The sequence below is a fragment of the Apodemus sylvaticus genome, chromosome 10 (genome assembly GCF_947179515.1).
Source record: "Apodemus sylvaticus chromosome 10, mApoSyl1.1, whole genome shotgun sequence".
Taxonomy (NCBI): Eukaryota; Metazoa; Chordata; class Mammalia; order Rodentia; family Muridae; genus Apodemus; species Apodemus sylvaticus.
Window position 1 is genome coordinate 37,221,117 of NC_067481.1, and position 21,777 is coordinate 37,242,893.

Consider the following 21,777-nt stretch of genomic DNA (forward strand, 5'->3'; position numbering starts at 1 on the left):
GGCCTCGAACTCAGAAATCTGCCTGCCTCTGCCTCCCAGAGTGCTGGGTTTACAGGCATGTGCCACCACCGCCAGGCGGCTCAAGTCTTTTGAAAGTGTGTCCAGTGACACACTTCCTCCAGCAAGATTACAGAGCCCAGTCCTACCCAAACAACTCCACCAACTGGAAACCAAGCATTTAGACATCCGAGATTAGGGGGAACATTCTCATTCAAATTACCATAGCTGTCTAAGGAAAGATGAGCTTTCGGATGAAAGGGAGAGTATAACTCAGTGGTAGAGCATGTGCTTAGCATACATGAAACACCAAGTTGGATCCCTAGCAAAGCACACACACACACACACACACACACACACACACATTAGATGAAAAAGAAAAATTGTGAAGAATACACATGATAGCGTTATAAGTATTTCTGTTAGCCTGAGGCAAGAAAGTTTATGCACCATTCTATTTGAATATTTATTCATTACAGGAATACTTAAATTAGTGCTTTCATTTAAAGGCCCCCAAGGCATCGTGTTTTCAGAAAAACTAACGATCACTTCCTGATAACACCAACTGACTTCTGTATATTTTTCTTCTTATCTTGGTGTTTGGGGGGAGGAAGTCATAAAGCTAAGCATCTGGTTTCAGTATTAGTCTTCAAAGGTGCATATTCTCCTTCTGCGGCAGAGAGCTGGGGCTCGGAACCCCTTTCACTCTTCATTTATCTCCTGAATGTTCCTGCACAGTGTAATCTGTTGGACCACCCAGAGATGAGGCAGCAGTATTTTGTAAAGGATGCTCCCTTTTGGTGTGTTTTTTGAGTGGCAGAAGCCATATCACATTGGTTGAGGTACCTTTCTTTAGCCAAAGATTTTTTCTTTTCCTCCCTCCCTCTTCCCTCCCTCCCTCTTCCCTCCCTTCCTCCTTCCCTTCCTCTCTTCCCTTCTTTTTTCCTTCTGTTATTTTTCTTTCTTTCTTTGAGACAAGGTCTCACTATGGATGCTTGGCTGGTTAGGAATTTGCTTTGTAGACCAGGCTGGCCTTGAACTAATAGAGATTCACCTGTCTGCCTCTCAAGTGCTGGTATTAAGGGTATGTACCATCGTGTCTGGCCTAGCCAAAGGATTCCCCATCTATATAGCAACCAGTCCCAACCCTGCTTAGCGTCTGAGATCAGACAGGATTGGAACATGTTCTGGGTGGTGTAGCTGTGGACTAACCAAAGAACAGATGCTATGACGTCAGTCAGAGAGCCACACAATGAGCTGAGAATCACTCCAGTCAGCACAATGAGTGCGTGATTACACCTCACTACATAGTTTAACATAAGTACACATTTTAGGGTTCCTGATGCAGGCTACAGAAATCATCCTGAAGTAGATTATATCTAATCAGGGAATTTTAAATTTGTGGTGGTGGGGTCTCTCAGGGAAGGGGGCAACCATGTTCAAGAAGTGGCAATGAACCGAGGGGAGCTGCCAAGGTATTGGTCTTCTTGCTTTCCTCTGAGCAAGGTCATTGTTCTATCTGTGTTATGGAGGGCTTCTTGTCATTGTTAAGTCTGAAGATTCGTAAGGGCCCCTGGACAAATGCTTTGCCAATGTCACTTTTTATATGCATTTATTTGCTCTGTGTGTATGTGCATGTGTACATACATGTGTGGGTGGACATGCCATGGCACAGCTGTGGAGGTCAGAGGGCAACCTGTGGGAATCAATTCTTCATCCACTATTTAGGTCCAAGGGATCAAGCTCAGGTCATCAGCTTGGTAGTGAGATCCCTGCTCACAGAGCTGTCTCACTGGCCCCCAGTGACTATAATTTTAGAAGAAAACTGTAAAAAAAAAAAACGTGCAAGAGTTTCAGAGCCTTTATATAGGAGGCTGGCCATATTGGTAAGTATATAGTCAATAGGGAATACATTATGAGAGTGTGTCTTAATCATCTATGGAAAAAATTTTTCTAGGAAATAATAATTTCAAATTACATTAGTCAATAAAATGAGAAACTATATACAACTTATAATCAATAATACCTAATATATTCCTGATGTGTCTTACTTCTTTGAAAAAAGTTAATGTTCATTTTCATGGCTACACACACACACACACACACACATACACACACACTCTCATATACAAGCACACTTGAGCACAGACCTTATAAGATGAGATGCTGAAAGGGTTTTATTTTTTATTTTTTGGTAGAATTTTGAGGGAGAATAAAATACGAGGACTTTGTCTAGATAAATCAAAGGCTTCTATTATGACACACACACTTACACAAATGAGCTCAGTGCTGCTTCCTGTTTAGGTCTGCCCTACTCCCCGAACATAGCTGTAGCCATCTTGTTCCATGCCCACCAGCTATTTCATATTGTTGCTGTAATATGCCTGTCAGTCAGGGACACACACACACAAAAAAAACTTGACTCAGAGCAAAGTCATGCTGATCACACATCCTTTTATGTTCTGTATGCTCTGAGGTTTGTTAATCTTAAGAAATCACACAAAGCTGTTTACGTAGGACCATCAAATTAAAAGTCAATATGAACTGTTATGTCTAAAATGGCTTGAGTCAGAGCTGACCACCAGGCAGCACTTCCTGCACCTGTGTATGAGCTCATTGTAGTTTTTGTGTCTTTTTCCTGGCACTGAGAAATGTTCACTGTAGTAGCCTCAGAGAAATCTGAGCTGTGGCCCTGATCCGTCAGGATTAGGATGTGCATCCAATAAACCATCTCTGTCTGACTGAGATCGGTATTTGTGTGGTTTGTGGGGTGACTCCTGGACCCCAACACTTCCAGTTAACTCATTCAACTGAAGGACATTTACTAGTAACTACATACTTTTAAAAAATGTAAAAGGAAGCCGGGTGGCGGTGTTGGCGCACGCCTGTAATCCCAGCACTCTGAGAGGCAGAGGCAGGCAGATTTCTGAGTTCAAGGCCAGCCTGGTCTACAGAGTGAGTTCCAGGACAGCCAGGGCTATACAGAGAAACCCTGTCTCGAAAAAAACTAAATAAAAAAAATAAATGTAAAAGAAATGCAAAGAGTAGGAAAAAGCATTCAGAATTGATCCATTAATTTTGACTTTAGTATAATGATTGAAAACTAAGGCAATGTCAGGTTAAAAATTTTCCCTCTTCAGAAATATCTAATTATTTTCATTTTTCTTTCTAATTGTTAATTATTTTGGTTTGGACATTTCCAAAACATTCTGAAACCCGTTAAAATATATGCTGATATATTTTCACAAAACAGACTTTTTAAAAATAAGTATGGGGTGAGGAGATGGCTCAGTTGATAAAGTGCTTGCTGAGCAAGCTTCAGGCCCTGAGTTCAAATCCCCAGCACCTTTGTGAAAGCCCTGTGTGGTGGTGTTTACTTGTAAATTCAGCTCTGGGGAATCCCAGGCAGGAGGATCCCAGGGTCTCACTGGCCAGCCAGTTTAGTGAGAGACCCTGTCTGAAAAACTAAGGTGGAGAGTAACAGAGGAGGAGACCTGGTGTTGAACACCGGCCTCCACAGGCATGCACACCTGCACCCACACATATACAACTATACCTATACAAAGGCATCTAGAATCTTATTGCTATGTAAATTTACTTGAGTATGAATAAATCTATATAGAGCTTAGTTTATAACTCTTACTATAATAGAAACTTACGTGTATTTATTTACTTTAAATTTTTGCTAGTTGGCTCAAAATATTTGAAAAAATAAACTTATTTTAAAATTCTAGTGCCTCACCCCAAAAATATTTGTGACAGCAACTCTCCCCCCCCCATTGGTTACCAAGTTACGCACATACCATCAGATACAACATGTAGGCTTTCAGGTAATGGTGTTCGCTGTGCCAACCTGGCACCCTGAGACCAATCTCTCATAATGGCGAAAGCACGGAATCAACTCCAGGTGTCTGCCTGACCTCTACGTGCATGTTATGACACGCCCCACTGTTTATATACACACACAAGCATGCAATTATAATTAAAAAAATAAATTAGGAATACAAAATACATTTTATACAGCGTTTTTTTAAATCACCATCTGTAATGCACAATTGAAGTTACCTAAATCATGTGAAAAAGCCAGGCATAGTGGTGCACACCTTTAATCCCAGCACACAGGAAGAAAAAGCAAGTGAATCTCTGTGAGTTTGAGGCCATCCTGGTCTCATGGTGAGTTCTAAGAGAGCCAGGCATATGTAGAGAGACTGTTTTCAATAAGAATAAGATGATGATGATGTGAACAACACACCTCTTAGAACTGTGTAAATACTTGGTGCAGAAGAAATCCGGGCTGTAAATCCTTTGACCCTGAGAAGGTTGTATTTATAGATGTAGGCATATATAAATAGCAATTAATGAAAAAGAGCCCATGTTATTTCCAGGTATCAAGGAGAGATGGAAGGAAGAGAAGCGAGGGGGGAAATGATATAATTATATTTTAACTTTAAATAATTTAGAATAATTTTAATTGAAATATTTTATGGATTTATATGGATTTATTTATCTTGTTATGTATGAGTATTTAGCTGGCATACACACACACACACACACACACACACACACACACACGCATGGTGCATGTCCTGTACTCACAGAGTTCAGAAGAGGGCATCAGATCTCCTGGGATCGGAATTACAGATGTTTGTGAGACATTATGTGGTGCTCCGAGTCTAACCGGGATCTCCAGCAAGAGTGACCAGTACTCTTAACCTTTGAGTCAACTGTCTGGCTCTTTTATTTTATTTTTTTAACCAAACCAAATCAAACCAAACCAAATCAAACTAAACCAAACCAACCAAAAACAGGCCAAGGATGACTTCCACCACTGTCTTATAAAAGGCCTTCTGAAATCCACCAGGAAACTGGCATCAATCCTCCTGCCTCACATATTGCTGAGGCTGACTGGTCAGCAGACACAGGCAGCTTGGATAGTGTTAGGGATCTTCCTGGGAGAGCTTTTGAAAGAATGGCAAGCAAGAGGCCCCTGGTCTCCACATCCTGCATATTCCAGTATAGCATCAGGAGCAACAGTGCTAGGCAGAGGGGAGAGCAGAACAGCATCTCTGAGTACCGCCCATCCCTGGACCAGCCAAGGATATTGTCATCAGCCTGTATGGCCATCTGTTCCACTGGGGATGCTTGTAGATCAGTAGTTGGAGACCAGACCTAACAGACAGGTGTGTCCCATTTACAAAGCCAGCCTCAACGCAGACACGGTCCTCTTGAGTCATGGCAGGGGGAGCATGGAGCGTGGAGCAGCAGAAGCCCAGAAAGAAGAGCGCTCCCGTCCTGAAGGCCAGAGACTAGAACGGGAAAAGAGGAGGTATTTTCAGGGATTGCATTTGGACATGGTGGCTTCCTGCATGGATATTTGCCATAGCATTTAACATCAGTGATGGCCTCTGCCATACTGGGACACCCCAGTATATGGATAAACACTCCCCGCCACACCTCTTACTGCTCCTATCCCTGCTGATCCTGTTCAGACTTTTGGATCCATAGCAGGACCACTGCATAGTGACAAGCCACTCCCCCACCCCCCAGTCCTGGTGTTTGGTCTCCTGGCTGAACTTGACCCATGCAATCAGAGATTAGAAATATATCAAGGAGTCTGGCTCCTCTGGAAGAGTTTTGAGACTCACACCCTGTTGGCCAAGACGCCCATGGGTAGCCACTGCTGCAAATACCTTTCGGTAGCCCCAGGCCTCAGCAACACTAAGCCCCTGCCATGGCTGGCAGTGTGAACTCCTGTCCCAGCCTGCTCAGCAGGTCCAGACTCTACACAGGGAAGGGATGGGAAGAAAGAATCGGTTAGAGTTTCTTTTTGCCAGAGTGTTCTATTACAAAACAAAGAGATGAACCAAAGGGTATTTATGGAAACTTACTTTCGTCTCTTTAAATACCCGTTGGTAAGTGGCCTCCAGGGTCAGTGGGAGCTTCTTATACAAAGGCTTCCTTCTGTATCTCAGGGCTGCTGTCTGCTGTTCCCCCCTCCCCTTGGCAGAACACAGAGACTTCTTTCCCAAGAAGAGCAGAAGCCCAGCAGCCAGAACTGAATGTTTTCATGAATTCAGCGAAGACTCAGAGGTCTTCTATTGGTTTGGGGCCAGGAGTAGCTCACATGACCTTCCGCTTGCCTCCCTTAGGTGCTTCTCCCTGGTGAGATGCAGTGCCTCACCCATGATTCCCCCCTCCCCCTCCCCCACACTCCCAGCTTTTAACTCAAAGCTGCGTGAACCTGCCCCTCTCTTCCAGAAGCCAAGCATCCTGGGCCACTGCTAGAACAGAGATGAACTGTTGTGCATTAGGGACAGCCTGGAATCCAGCCTTTGGCGGGAGTTGGAGCTCTGATGTAGGAACTCCCAAAAAGGAACAGCCCCTTCCGCCAAAGGAGCTCAGGGCATTTTCCCTCAGAGTCCACCGGAGGTTTTGCCAGGGCAGGCCAACTGCATGTGTATGACCTTCACCCTCAGAAGCCAATGAAGAGGCAGGAAATCGGGGATTGGAGAGACCTACTCTACCTCTTCCCTGAGCAAGCGAGCTCTGAGACCCGTAAAGCTGTGGTCTTCCACCTATAGAATCAGGGCACCAACTTTACAAAGTGCTTGATAGATTAGAATCATTGTTGAGGCAAAGGGGAGATGGATGGTTCAGTCAGTAAAGGTGCTTATGCAAGTCCCATGACCTGAATTTGATCCCTGGAATCCACATAAAGGTAAAAGGAGAGAACTGACTCCGTGAAGTTGTCCTCTGACCTCCACAGGCATGCTATGGCGTGCAAGGCCCACACAAATACACAGGTAGTAATAATAATAATAATAAATAAATAAATTAAAAAATACAACCTTGGGAAACCCCTCAAGTGTTCTTTTTATGACCTGGAAAATCCCTACATCACATGGGCCTCTGGATAGCGTCTGTTCTTGAGAAAATTATTAGGATCTCTAGATGGAGTGGTCCCAGTTATTGGAGGGAAAAGTCAAGGAACCCAAGGGAGATGAGTTCTCAGGAGAAACTTAGAAGAGGGATAGTGGGTGAATATGCAGCACATCTTTCGGATTCCAGTGCAATGGAGTGCTCTCAGGAAAGCTCTTCCAGGAGCACACTGTGAGCGAGCCAGGCTGGCCATGTGCTCTTTGCTTGCAAGCCTTGCAGGTTCTCACACACCTCCTGCCAGGACCTGGGGCTTCTTGGGAGCCATCTTGAGATCCCTGACTGAGTCCTCACAGTGAGTCCCTTCCACTCTGCAGGCTCACCCTCAGCCAAGTAAACTTTCCAGTCTTTTCCTTCTCTGCCTCCGTCTTCTTCCTGCCATCCTTGTGGACAAGTACCAAGTCCTGACCACAGTCAGAAACTGGCAGTTCTAGCAGCAACGCGCCTTGACCTGTCAATAATGTTCGCTGCTGTGTAAGTGATTTGATTTAGAATCAAATACATGGCTTAAAAGATTGGCAGATAGTTCCTAGAGCTGGATTATAGTCCTTTACCAGGAATCACAAGGATTAACCAATGATTTTTTAAAAATACACATTGTAAAAACATAGCTCTTGCTTTTTCAAAAACAGTTTAAGCCAGGTGTAGTGCCTATAATCCTAGCAAGTCTAGCCTGGGCTACCTGGTAAGTTCCAGTTTAGCCTGGACTGCAGAATAAAACTGTTTCCAAACAACAATAACAAAAAAGCTGTAATTGTGTATGCATGCATTTCTAGGCAATGTATTACTTAGTTTAGTTAGTGAAATTCTGTTTATAAAAATATTTTCTGCTACCTTTTTTCCCAACTAGGTCCCTTTTAGCCACTTTCCTTACTATGAAGGAGAAGTAATAGTAATTGGTACATAGGATTGTTACAAGAAAGCTTTAATATGCTCTCTTAGATCCTTTTTTAAAAGAGAGAGATAGTATGCATGTGTGTGTGAGCCTGTGTGTGTGTGTCTGTGAGCCTGTGTGCGTATATCTGTGAGCCTGTGTGTGCATGTATATATGTGTGTGCATGTGTCTGAGTGCATGAGTGTGTAAGCTTGTATATGCATGTGTCTATGTGTGCATGTGTCTGTGTACATACGTATGTGCATATGTGTGCATGTGTGTCTTTGAGCCTATATGTGCAGGCTCAAGCATGCATGTGCATGTGTGTGTTGTATGTACTTAATGTGGAGTATGTCTGCACTTATGCATGCAGTAGAGGCCAGAGGAGGACTCTGCTGTCTTGTTCTATTGGTTCCTCCTTATTTCCTTGTGGCAGAGTTTTTTTGGTTTGGGGTCGGTTTGGTGTTTTTGGCTTTTTGAAACAGGGTTTCTGTGTGTAGCCCTGGCTGTCCTGGAACTTTGTAGATTAGGCTGGACTTGAATAAAGAGATCCTACTGCCTCTGCCTCCAGTACTGGGATTAAAGGTGTGTGTTGCCTCCTTCAGGGGTGACAGGGTGTTTTACTAAACATGGAGCTAGGCCAGTAGCCAGGAAGGTCTGGTGATTCTGTCTCCACCCACCATGGTGCTGGGGTTACAAGCCCCATTGCTGCCTCAGTTTACTTATTATGTAGCTCTGGGTATTTGAACTCAGGTTCTCACGCTTGCACTTTCCACCTGAACCATCTCCTCAGTCTCCGTACCTCCTTCCTAAGAGAAAAAGATTCATCTTATTGCTTACTGCTGCCTTTTAGAAGATGCCCCATGTTCCTTCTATGGTCGTTTAAAATATTTGTTCTTTTAAACCCACTCAGAATTACTAATTTTATACTATTGACATTTCCTTCTACATCTATCTATATCTGTTATACCTACATGTTCTATGTGGTCCTTTCATGAGTCACTGTGGTTATTTTAAAGGTCCTTGTCTCCTTGTTCTATTTTATTACATATTGGAGTTTTCCTCTTTTTTATATTTTATTTAATAAATTTAATTATATGTATTTATTTGTGTATGTGTTCATGTGTATGCATGTTTGTGTGCCTGTGCACATGCATGTCCACACATGTATGTGTGCATGTATGTACATACGTGTGTGTGTGTGTGTGTGTGTGTGTGTGTATGTGTGTGTGTGTAGGGGGAAGACAGGTGGGTACACTAGTATAATTATGCTCATATGGAGGTCAGGAAACAACTTGTGGGAACCAATCGTCTCTGTCTACCACGTAGATTCCAGGGATTGAACTCAGATTGTTAGGCATAGTGAACCCACTGAACCATCTCCCCAGACCTCCATATTTGATTTTTAAACATGGTCCATTAAAGATTATTTAACAATTTGTACATGTAGCTGGTATGGTGACCCACACCTTTAATCCCAGCACTCAGGATGCAGAAGTAGGCAGATCTCTGAGTTATAGACTAGCCTAGTCTACTGAGTGAGTTCTAGAACATCTAGGGCTATGCAGAGAAACTGTGTTTCAAAATACAAAAATAAAAAAAAAAAGAAATAAAATAAAACTTAAAAAATTGTGTATGACAATTCCAATTATTCAACTTTGAAACTGTGGGTTTGACATATCTATAGACTCATATCTGTAACCACAAGGACATATATAGTGATGCCTTTTTAAAAGATTTGTTTATTTATAACTCATTGCATGAGTATTTTGCCTACTCTATGTCTGTGTACTATGTGTATGTCTGGTATCCACCAGGAGGCCAGGAGAGGCTGTCGGGGTCCCCTGGAACTAGACTTACAGAAGATTGTGAGCTCCTATGTGGTTATTGGGAATCAAACCCAGATCCTCTACAAGAGCAACAAGAGCTCTGAACCAATGAGCCATCTCTCCTGCCCTGGTGATGGTTTGTTTTATAGAGAGTGTTCCAGTTAGTTTATGTCAGTTATACACAGTCTAGAGTCATCAAAAGGATGGAGCCTTAGTTGAGAAAATGTCTCTATAAAATCCAGCTATAAGCAAGCCAGTGGGCCATTTTCGTAGTTTACTTCCCACTGAGGTGGGAAGGTTCAGCTCATTGCGGGTGGGGATGCTCCTGGGCTCCTGGTCCTGGGGTTCTATAAGAAAGCAGGCTGAGCAAGCCAGTAAGCAGCACCCCTCCATGGCCTCTGCATCAGCTCCTACCTCCAGAGTCCTACACTGAGTGAGTTCCTGTCCTGACGTTCTTTGATGATGAAAGGCAATGTGGAGTGTAAGCCAAATAAACCCTTTCTTCCTCGACTTGCGTAGGTCATGGGTTTCAGCAGCAACAGTAACCTAAGACAGTGAGTTCATACGTAGGTTTTGGAAATCCTTGGTACCCACACTATCTGGTTTCCTCCACTGATTTTATGGGGAGCTTGGAGTAGTGATGGAGGAGCTCATCCAGATCTAGGTTCCCTGACTGCATCTCTCCCGTCCTTGTAGCACACCCTATCCTTAGCTTCCCCATTCTAGAACAGACTCTGTATTTTTATATTTAAAAGCTCTGCCTTTTATATTTATTTATTAATTCCATTTTTTAATATTTTTTGTTTGTTTGTTTTTTACTGTTTTGGTTTTTTTCCAAGACAAGGTTTTACTGTGTAGCTCTGGCTTTCTTGGAATTGGGCTCTATAGACCAGGCTGGCCTCAAACTCACGGAGATCTGCCTGCCTCTGCCTCTGGAGTGCTGGGATTAAAGGCCTGGACCACTATGTCCTGCTACAAGACAGGAAGTCTGAGAACTCTGTGTTGACTTAAAGATATCACTCACACGTGTCAAATGAATCTTTTTTACTATTTGTTCTGCTAAAAATGGGGATATGATTATGCACCCACACATTGTTTTTAAGCTAAAAAGGGGAACTATACTGGAGAGGGGGAAAGAAAATACCTTGACAAACAATGCAGTAAGAAATGAAATTTAATGCCAGGTGCATAGCACACACCTGCAGGTCAGCTACTTGGGAGACTGAGATGGGAGAGGCAGAAGTTTGAGCCCAGCCTCTTATGCAAAGAGAGATCCTATCTGTAGTGGGACAACCTTATCAACTTGAGTGGATCTGGGGTTGATCTAGGAGACAGGCCTCTGGATGTGTTTGAGGGCGTTTCTGGAGGAATTAACTAGGTAGAGAGAGAACCTCTCTCAATAGAGACCCAGCTATAAGAAGGTCTGAGGACAAAGCAGTGCTTCTCTGGCCTGCCTGCCTGCCTGTTTCCTTGTTCACACGTGCAGTCTCCATTTCCACTGTCATGCCTGTCACCTTTCATTCCCATGGGAACACTGCTTCTTCAGCCTTCCAACATGCGCTGGAGACCAGTGGCTTTCCAGGTACTCTGCAGGCCATTCAGTGATGATTGTGACTGCTGAGGAACCCAGTTTTGTGGGGTAAGTGGCTACCATGCTCTTAGCTTCTCCAGTGTGAAAACAGCCATTGTTGGACTCCCTGGACCATATTGTGTAAACTGATCTAATAAATCACCTTTGTAATATATATCCACTCTGTTGGTTCTGTTGCTCTCGGTTACTCTAACCAGTATATTGCCCTGAGGGCGCGGTATGATAACTGTTAGGTTTAGCAGTTTGCCAAGCTCTTTATTTACCGTCACTGGCTCTTCCAGAAACTTCCATAAAAATGGAAGTTTATGTTAGCTGTGTTCATTGTTCCTAGGATGTAAAGGGAAGAAGGTTTCCTCTGGCTCACACATCAGTAGGTCTCCTCTCACAGAGACACAGAATGGCCACAGTGTCTGTGACAGCAGGAGTATGCTACTGCTTGCTCATACCTCAGTGGATCAGGAAGTTGAGCGCTCCTACTGGATGCTTTGCTGCTCTACAGCCCTTAAGCTCTACATCTCCTATAACTTCTAAGCCCTGCTATCTGCCAGTTAGGCCCCTCATCCAAAAGCCATCTCAACCTCCCTAGGCAGAGCTACCATCTTGACTAAGTGTTTGAATATGCCAGCCAGCCGAGGACATTTTGCATTTGAATCCTAACAAGTGATTCTGATTGAAGACAATGGGGAGCCCAATGGTGCTATTTTTTACCGGTGTCTCCCTTTCATTATGGAACAATATGCAGTTTAGTTTTGGGGTTTGTTTTGTTTTGTTTTGTAAATGTGGATTCTTTGTGTAGCTCTGGCTATCCTGGAACTGGCTCTATAAGCCAAGCTGGCCTCGAACTCAGAGATCCGCCTGCCTCTGCCTCTCAAGATCTGGGATTAAAGGTGTGCACCACCATGCCCAGCTCAGTTCATTTATTATAACGAAGGACAGAGGTTCCTTCGGGCGAGCTGAGTACAACTATCTCTCAACTACCTGAAAGACTCTCTTTCTGGTAAGAGAAGTATTTGACAGGGCTATGTGCTTGTTCCCCAGTGTATCTGCCCTGCTAAAACCTCCATCCTGAAGGGCCGATGTGTTTTAGATGCAAGCATCTTTAGCTATGAAGACTCCAGTGCAATTTGTACAGCTGTGTAATCGAAACCACTGAAAAGCAAGTTAATACATTATTCTACTCACAGAGCAGCAGTTTGATTCCTATGACTTCTTGGCACATCTGTTTGGGATATAAATCCTAAGCAGACTGAGCAGTCACTTTCTAAATCTTCAAAATGCTTTACTAAGCAAAGTCTTTAGTGTGGTTAAGGGGAGAGGAAAATTAATAGACTCCCAAGTGAGTGCAGTCATCTCCTTGCTGCAGACCGTTTAAGGCAGGTGCAGGTGGGTCTGGGGACTTGCAGAACATACAGGATGAGAGAGAGTACGGCTGTGGACCTCTGAGGACCAGAGGTGGATTCTCTTGCCAACCTGAGATAATTAGAGAGGGCCTTTGGGGAGTGGGTTACCCATGTTTACGACAGGCCTATTTTTTTTTTCTTATTGGTAAGAGCTCAAATTACACTTAACCAGGCTTCATAAGAGACGCCAAGTATGACTGGCCATGCCCATATTCCTAGTCGCTGAAAATTCTACCTGTCCACTTAAGTGGGCAGTGAGTCACATGACTGTGATCACAGTTATCTGGATACCTGCCCGATGTGTAGCTATAAACCATATCCAGCAACCTTTGTCCTGTGTGCTTGGTTTTAAGAGATAAGCAGAAGTCAAGCCTTCTCTCTTGGGAACCTGCAGTGAGTGAGGTACAGAGGGAAGCTTCAAGTAGGTTGTGGGTTAAAACCAGAAGACCATAGAGATGCAGAGGCTAGAGGGGTCAGGTTTGGTTTTTTTTTTTTTCCAGTCAGGTGCGAAAACTAGTTTGAGAAGGCTGGTGAAGGGGGGAGGCAGGCTGAGTGAGAGCTCAGGAGGACCCAAGAGAGAAAGGCTGGTCTCTAGTGCTCAGTTGTAAGCTGCCTGGCGCAGCTGGCCCAGGTTTTAGATATACATAATTTTCATGAGTCTTCCTTTTGACCAGCCTAGGAGTAATATGTCTTTAGTAATTTGACTGTTTCTCGTAACCAGCAGTTTGGATCAGATATCTCATCAACATTCTGTCTCATACTGCTCTAGTTATTAATGTGTCCACTCTTCAAAAGCTCTCTGTTTGGTTGCCGTTTCAGTGGGGCCCCTCTACTGCTAGTCAAAGAAAACCACATCAATAAGATGTAAAAGGGGTGGGTATTGCAAGGGCTGGTGACTGATGCCAAAACCCAGCCTGGAGGAGAGGAGGCTCCTGGGTCTGAGAAATAACTGGGAATAAGGACACAAACCCTTTTAGGACTTTAGCTCCCTCCTTCTTCTCCTGTTCCTCCTCCTCCTCTTCTTTCTCTTCCTCTTCCTCCTCTTCTTTCTCTTCCTCCTCTTCTTCCCCCTCCTCTTTCTCTTCTGTTTAAATACAGGGTTTTCCATTGTCATCCAAGTTGACCTCAAACTCACTCTGTAACCCAGAGTGGCCTCAAATACACAATCTTCCTGCCTCTGCCACCTGAATGCCGGGGTTATAGTTATATGCTACCAAACTCAGCTTAACTGACACCTGGCCCAATGTGTGGCTATGAATTAATTGAAAGTTTTTAATTCCTGCAAGTTGTCCTCTGATGCATACACACACACACATACACACACACACTAAACAAACAAACACACACACAAATAAACAAACATGCCTGTTTTGATATAAAATACGTTTGTGTAAGAAGGAAGGCAAACAGGCTCTTTGAATTTCTCCATCAGCAAATGACAGGCAATAGAATGGTTAGGAACGTGCCAGAAGGGGGTTGTCCAGTCCTGATAGCAGATCTCTTTACACTGTCACAGGAGGGACAGGAGCCAAAGCTTGCAAAGAGCCAAGGCACACCTACCCATGGCCACCGGAGGGTGCCAGATCACTGGGCTAGGTGCCGGGGTCCAGGCACCATCTCAGCAATTCTAGGAGACTAGTCTGTGAACTGAAAGGGAAAAGAACTGACCCAGGCATATGCCTTGCTTACTGGGGGTGTTGTTAAGCTCTAGGGAGCTGGGGCAAGCCTGGAGAACTGGGGCAGGACCTTAGGCAAGCTCAGAGCCTCAGGAAATCCCAGGACGGGCTCTGTCTGCTCTAAGGTTTCAAATTACGATGTCTGGAAGAGAGCAGGCCATTAAGTAGTCAGGACAAGAGAATGCTGGGGGAGATGAGGAACCAGATTGGAGCTGAAGAACCTATGCAGAAGTCGGATAAGGTCAAGAGAGCAAGAGAAAGCTATGACCCGTGGCAAATGGAGCTGAAGACAGCCGCTCTGTGGAGCATCTGTCCTGCAGGCTGCCCCCTGGGAGTGCCCTGCCACCGTTCAGACTGGGCTGTAAAATTATTATTTCAGTCTTAAAGTAAACTCTATTGATTAATACAGCCATACACCGAGATAATAGATATTAAAGCACAAAGTTATAATGGCATCTATAAAACCCCAAGGTTAGTTAATGTATAATTACCTCTGTGTGCAGTATTATTGGTCAGCTCTTATCTGTACCTGTTTGTGCACTGCCAGAATCAGCACACTGTGGTCTGAATTTGTAGAAAAGGGAGAAAATTCTACTACTAATCAGAAGACTAGAAAATAGTCAAGAAACAATTTAGACCATGGAAACAAGGAAAGTATAGACAAATGACAATAATAAAAAAAAATAAAATATTTCACGGTGGCACATCCCTGTAATTCCAGCACTTGGGAAGCTGAGGCATCGCAAGTTCAAGACCAGCCTATACTACATAGCCAGATCCTGTCTCAAGAAATCTGAAAGAGGGCTGGTGAGACGGCTCAGTGGGTCAGTGGGGTAAAGGCGAGTGACCTGAGGTCTATCCCCAGGACCCACATGATAACACAGAAAGTGACTTCTGACAGTTTTATCTGACCTTCACTCTCAGGCTGTGGCACGCATGTGCACACACACTTACACACAAGCAGAACAAAGAAATAAATAAATGTAAAAAAATCAAGAACATTTATTCGTATTCCCATCCGTCTTAATTGGCCTTTGAATCTTATGTTTTAAAACATAGTTTATGAGCATATTCAGTTTGATATTCTTCTATATCTACTATCACCTCATAAATGTTTCTATAATAAAATTATTTTTCACGACTGCATAAGGGACTTGAATTTTATGTGGGTTTATCACAAATTACTGCTTATTCTGTAGCTGAATACTAAATTTGTTTTCAGTAACAATTACATTACGGTACATCCTTTTATGCACAAAATTTTATTCATATTTTTATTTATACCCTTAAGAGGAATTTCTTTTTTAGAAATTCATCTACTTGCTTTTGTGTGTTTGTGAATATGTGATATGCACACATATGTCTGCATGTGAAGGTCAGAGGGTAGCCTTGGGTATTGGCCACCACCTTCCACTTGGTGTGAGGTAGGGTCTGTCTCATTGGTTGACCTACTCCAGGCTAGCTCCCCCAAGCCTCTGAGGGATTCTGGTCTCTGTCTCCTCTCTCACTGTTAGAGTTCGGGACTGCAGCTGTGTAGCTACGTGTGGTTTTTACATGACTTCTGAGGATGTGAATGCAGATTATCAGTCTTCCTCAGCAAGCACCTTAACTGGCTAAGCCCACCTCCCTGGCCTTTTCAGAAGCTATTAAACAAAAACAGATTTATTGTTACTATTAATTTTAGTTATATGTATATGTATGCAAGTATGGGTGCCTGCAGCGTCCCTCGAGTTGGAGTTACAGACAAGTTATGAACCACCTAAGAAGCAGACTCTGCCCCTCTGGAAGAACAGCCAGCTCTCTTACTGCTGTGCCACCTCTCCAGCCCCCTGGGAAGCTATCTTGAAAATAACTAGCATTTATTTTTAATATATCTTGCTATAGTAAAGATATAGCTTTTACAGTATTATTAAGTTGCCCCCCTCTCTGTACATAGGGTCCTGATGGGCAGTGCCTTTAATGACTGCATGCCTTTAATCTTAGCACTTGGGAGCTGGATCTAGCAGAGGTCAATGGATCTCTGTGAGTTCAAGGCCAGCCTGCTCTACATAGCAAGTTCTAGGACAGCCAGACCTTATTTTCAAAGGACAAACAAAAGGACAGAGTGTTACTATGTAGTATGGATTGGTCTGGAGCTTGCTATGTAGACCAAAGTGTCCCTGAGTTCAGAGCTCAGTCTGTGTCCCCCTACCAAGTGCCTGGATTAAAGGTGTGTGCCATTTCTACTTATTTTTGAGATATAATCCCATGTATCCCAGGTTATCCTGGAACTTCATGGGCAGCTGAGGGTGACCTTGAACTTCAGCTCCTTCTTGCTCTTTTTCCTTAGTGCTGGGATGCAATGACAGCAGGTGCCCACAGGTGCCCACGGGTGTCCACAGGTGTTCACAGGTCTTGTTTTTATGTGATGTTGGGGAATCCAAGCCCCAGCTTTGTGGAAGAACTCTGCCAACTGAGCCAAATTCCTGGTCTCCAGTGTTCTGAATTTATTTATTTATTTATTTTTGACAGTCTCTCTAAATAGCCCTGGCTGTCTTAGAACTCGCTATGTAGACCAAACTGGCCTTGAACTCACAGGGATCTGTCTGCCCCTGCCTCTGAAGTGCTGGGATTAAAGGCACACTCCACTACACCTGGCTTGCAAGTTTACCTTCTTATATTTAAAGCTTTAGCCCAGCAGTCTCCTTTGGAGTTGTGATATGATTTGACAATCAGTAGACTTTCATAGAAAGGCAAAGTATAGGCACCAATGCTGGGTGAGGAGACTTGCTAGTGACTGGGGTGTCCCCATCTCCCTCCTAGTGACTCTGATTCCATGCTGAGTATTTTTTGAGGCACTATAAACATCAAATATTGGATTGCTTTTTTTAGTTGTGACCACAGAAAGGTTCTTCCAGAGATGTTTCTGGATGCCCTGGTACTTTGGAACAGGGAAATCACTTGACCATTCCATGCCATAAGTTATTCAATACAGTAAAGATGAAAACCTCAACTGCTCCAGGCTTCCGTGGTCCGAGTATGTTCCTACCAGATGTTGTGCACTGGATGTACTAGTTAGTTTTTGTCAGCTTGACACAAGCTAGAGTTTCTGGGAAGAGGAACCTCAATTGAGAAAATGCCTCCATCTGATTGCTTATAGGAGAGACTGGAGGACGTTTTCTTCATTAATGATTGATGTGGGAGAGCCCAGCTCACTGGGAACAGTGCCATCCCACAACTGGTGGTCCTGGGTGGTATAAGAAAGCAGGCTGAGTAAGTCATGGAAGCAAGCCAGTAAAGAGCATCTCTCCACGGCCTCTGCTTCAGCTCTGCCTCCAGGTTTCCGCCTTGAGCTCCTACCCTGACTTTCCTGGATGACGCACTTACAAGCTGTAGAATGAAACCTTTTCCTGCTTGGGTTGCTTTTAGTCATCATCACTGTAACAGTAGGGCACTGGACGCATCTGCTCCTGTACCTCTGAGGTGGCTGCATAAGGAGAGGTTCCTACTTTCAGGCAGTTGACATCAGCCAGGGCTAGCTTCCTCCACAGTGAGTGCTTGTAGCCACAGCCATGACGCTTCTCCTGGGTCAACATGGCCACACAGTACTGTTAAAGGCATTGGTTTCCAGGGTGTAGGGCTGTTCAAATGTAAGTAAGCCACAGTTCAGAAACAAGTCTTCAAGTGCTAGAATAGTTCAACCTGCTCTATTTTTGAAAGAAACTTTTTCCTCTCCTCCCTCTCCCCTTCCCCTCCCCCCCCTCCCCTCTCCTCCCTCTCCCCTTCCCCTCCCCCTCCCCTTCTCCTCCTCGTCTTCCTCTACTTCTGTTTAATTTTGGTTAAGTGAAAGTAGAAGCCTGCAAGAATCCCAGGAATAACTTGGTGCTATGAGCGAATCTGACTGAGTACAAAGTCCAAGGCCCCGGTGTAGATAACTGCAGGGATCTCTGACACAGTTCTTGGACTTAGCCTGGAGTGCTCCTGTGACCAGTGGCCAACTAATTGTCAGGCTCATGTCAGACTGGTGATGTACCCTCAGACACTGAGGGATAGAGCTCGACTTCCCCAAAGCGACACAAGATGCTGTTCATTGAATGACTGAGGATCTATGTGGGCAAAAGGACAAAAGCTGCAAGGAGACTGGAGCTTAGAGACACATAAAGAACATTCCCTTCACTTCCCTTCCAGATCTGGGTGGCGTTACAGTTCCTTTACATTTCTGTTTTGCAAAAGATCAGAGATCAATTGGAGCAGATAGTTATCATGGATGGGCAACTCATAGAAGTGGTCATCCTCCTGAGGCAGAGTTCCTTACTTTTTATTTTATTTTATTTTATTTTATTTTATTTTATTTTATTTTATTTTATTTTTAACAAATGGTACTGGGAGAAGCATGAAGGAGGTAAGGAGATAAAAACTACCGCAAAAGTTATTCGAGATACCACTCCTTCCTTATGATCTTGCTAGTTGCTGGGGAAGAGACAGACAAATAACCCCTCCCCTACACTCACGAAAGCAACCTTAGTTAAACACACTGAGTTACCAAGAAAGGACCTGAATTAAATCTACCCACTATTATATATGTATATATGTGTATTATATACATATATAAATATAATTAATATGTGCTAATAAAACCTTTTTGAGACCATTTCTCATTATGTCTTGGCTGTCCTGGCACTCACCTTATAGACCAGTCTCTGCCTCCCAAGTGCTGGGATTAAAGATATGTACCACCAAGTGTGGTTTAAGAAACAAATTTTTCAAAAGGTGTCTGTCTATGACTTTGAGAGCAGGATGTGAGAGGACTGTTACCTGGCCAGTACCAGACCTGTTCTGTGAGCTCACCTGGGGAGCAGGAAGCTTTCTCATCAGATTATAGAAGCCCCTTCCATTAATATAAGCCTTCTGGCCAGTCAGAAATCTTGGGGGCAAAGATTATAAATGAGAGAGGATTTGATTGGAAGTAGGATGAGTAGAGATACTGTCTATAATGATGGTGGATATATGCTAGCGGTTGGGTCTTGGGCCTCTAGAAGAAGCAGGAATCTAGGGGAAACATTCACATTGAGTGCATCCAGTCCTAACCTTGCTTGAGTTGTCACGTGTCAAATGGGAGAGAGACCAGTTAGACCAGTTGCCTGAGGCCCCTGAGCCTGTCAGGATTTCATCTGGAACCCTCAGACCCGAGCCCTACCAGGAAGAAAAACATCGGCTTCTGTGTGCAAGAACTGGCTGACCCGGAGGCTGAGAACCAGATGGCCCCTGGGAAAGGTGATTTACACCTCTCTGGATCACACATGGATGAAGAGGCCTGCCTTCCCAGACAAGCCCAGTGGTCTGCTACTCACGGAGCCAACAGCCAATGCCGACAGGGTGAGCTGAGACATACCTCAGTGTATTTGGTATAATTAAGTAGACACACTGCCAGCTACATTTATCTCAGTTATTTTTAAATGACCGTTGAATCCTAATTCAGCTCTCTTTAACAATTACCAAAGAATGGCACGGCAATTTCCCCATGTCCCTAAAATTCATTCTATTAATGGAACTGAATATATTTATTTCCCTCAATAAATGAGGCAAAACAACAACAACAACAACAAAAAAAACCCACTGGTTACCATCAAATAGTATGTTACCAGCGTAAGTTGCACAAGGTAGGATTTGAATTTGGTAACCTGTCTTCGGGGTACTGTTTATAGTACCCGTTTTTCCACCCACCAATCTTTGCCTTTTCAGGCAACAGCTGAACTTATCTCATTGTAATGATATGCATTTTTTATTTTTCTATGTGGGGATGATATGCCATAGCCAAGCCTTTTGTAGATTTATAACTTGAGGTGCTTTAAGAAGTTATAAAGCAACAGATTTGCCTTGATTTATCAAGCCTTTGCCAGCAGTGTCTGGACTGGTTCCTCAGCCATACCCTACAGTCTATGAGTAATTTAAGGAGAAAACCCATGAAGAGCTTGGAGAGGTGGCTCGGTTGATAAACTGTTCGCTGCTTAAGCGTGATGATCTGAGTTCGGATGCCCAGGACTTGCTGTGGTGGCATCCTGGTATCCTAGCACAGGGGCAGAAAGGCAGAAAGATCCCTGGGGCTTGCTTTTCAGCCAGCTGAGCTGAATTTTTGAGCCTCAGAATCATTGACAAATAGTCTCAAAAAATAAGGTGGGAGCAACTGGGGAAGACAGGCAATGTTGACTTCTGGCATCTATGCGTGCATGCCCACACCCACACGTACACATATACCACACACACACACACACACACACACACACACACGCACGCACGCAAAGAAAAAAAGGGTGTGTTCAGAAGGTGACACAAAGCCAGTACAATTAATGGGAAAGCTGTAGATTCTGCTTGGGGAACAGGAAGCAGAGCAGCTCTACAGGCCTGAGGGCAGGAAGCCCGTGAGAGTTCAGGAGTGGAGCACAGGGACCGTAGACGTAAGGGTCTAGTCACAAGGTCCAAGATTAAGTTCTTTGGAGAGAACAAGGCAGTTGGACTTAAGTCTCATCATGTCTACACAATAGGGGGAAGGGATTGTCCCAGTCAGAGTGTTCCCACCCGAAGTAAACCCTGTCTGGTGCTAGGGCTTCAAGTCCCCTCTGTCCTAAATTATTTTAGCTCTGAGCATCTCGGTGACTCATGCTCTCCTGCAATGGCTTCTGTGGCTCTGCCGGAATCCAGCATTGAATCGTTACTACTTCTCTCCATTCCTAGGACCCACATATGTCATTGTTCCCCACTGAGTCTGGGACTCTAGATGTTACGATAATAACAGTGTTCACAGCTAACAGGGAAGATGTTTGGTCTATGGAAAATTGATAGTTCTGTTTTTAGGTCCTTTTAAATGCCACAGGGATCTTGGAACTTTTGTTCTCCAAGAATATTTGACTGTGTCCTGTGCAGGGGTATTTCTTGCTGAAGCCCCTGGTGTCCTACCTAGGACATGTTTTAAATCTCGTCCCAACCAACATTAGGAATAATTCTTTCTCTGTCTCTCTGTCTGTCTCTGTCTGTCTCTTTGTATCTGTCTCTCTGTGTCTGTCTGTCTGTCTCTGTCTCTCTCTCCCTCCATGTATTTATTTCAAGTATATGTATGATCCATGACGTACATATAGAAGACAGTTCAATTTGCAGAAGCTGATTCTTTCCTTCTACCCTGTAGGTGCCAGGGCTTGAACTCAGGTCAGTCATGCCTGGGGGCAAGCACCTTTATCCACTGAGCCAAATCATAGACCAAAGAATTCACTTACCCTATCCCCTAGTCAAAAGTTCTCCAAGGCCTGTCTCCCATCCTAGGGTCTCTGAGATTATACTGATCTTTCACACCATTTCTTTCATGATATGAGAACTCACAGTCCCCTCCTCTGACATCCCAGAGACCTACAAATGAAGTCCTTTATGTGTCAACTTGTGACTGGGTGTGCAGAGCATATTGACTGTGAGGGTCCCTCGTTGTGCTTGGGGGACGAAAGGTTAA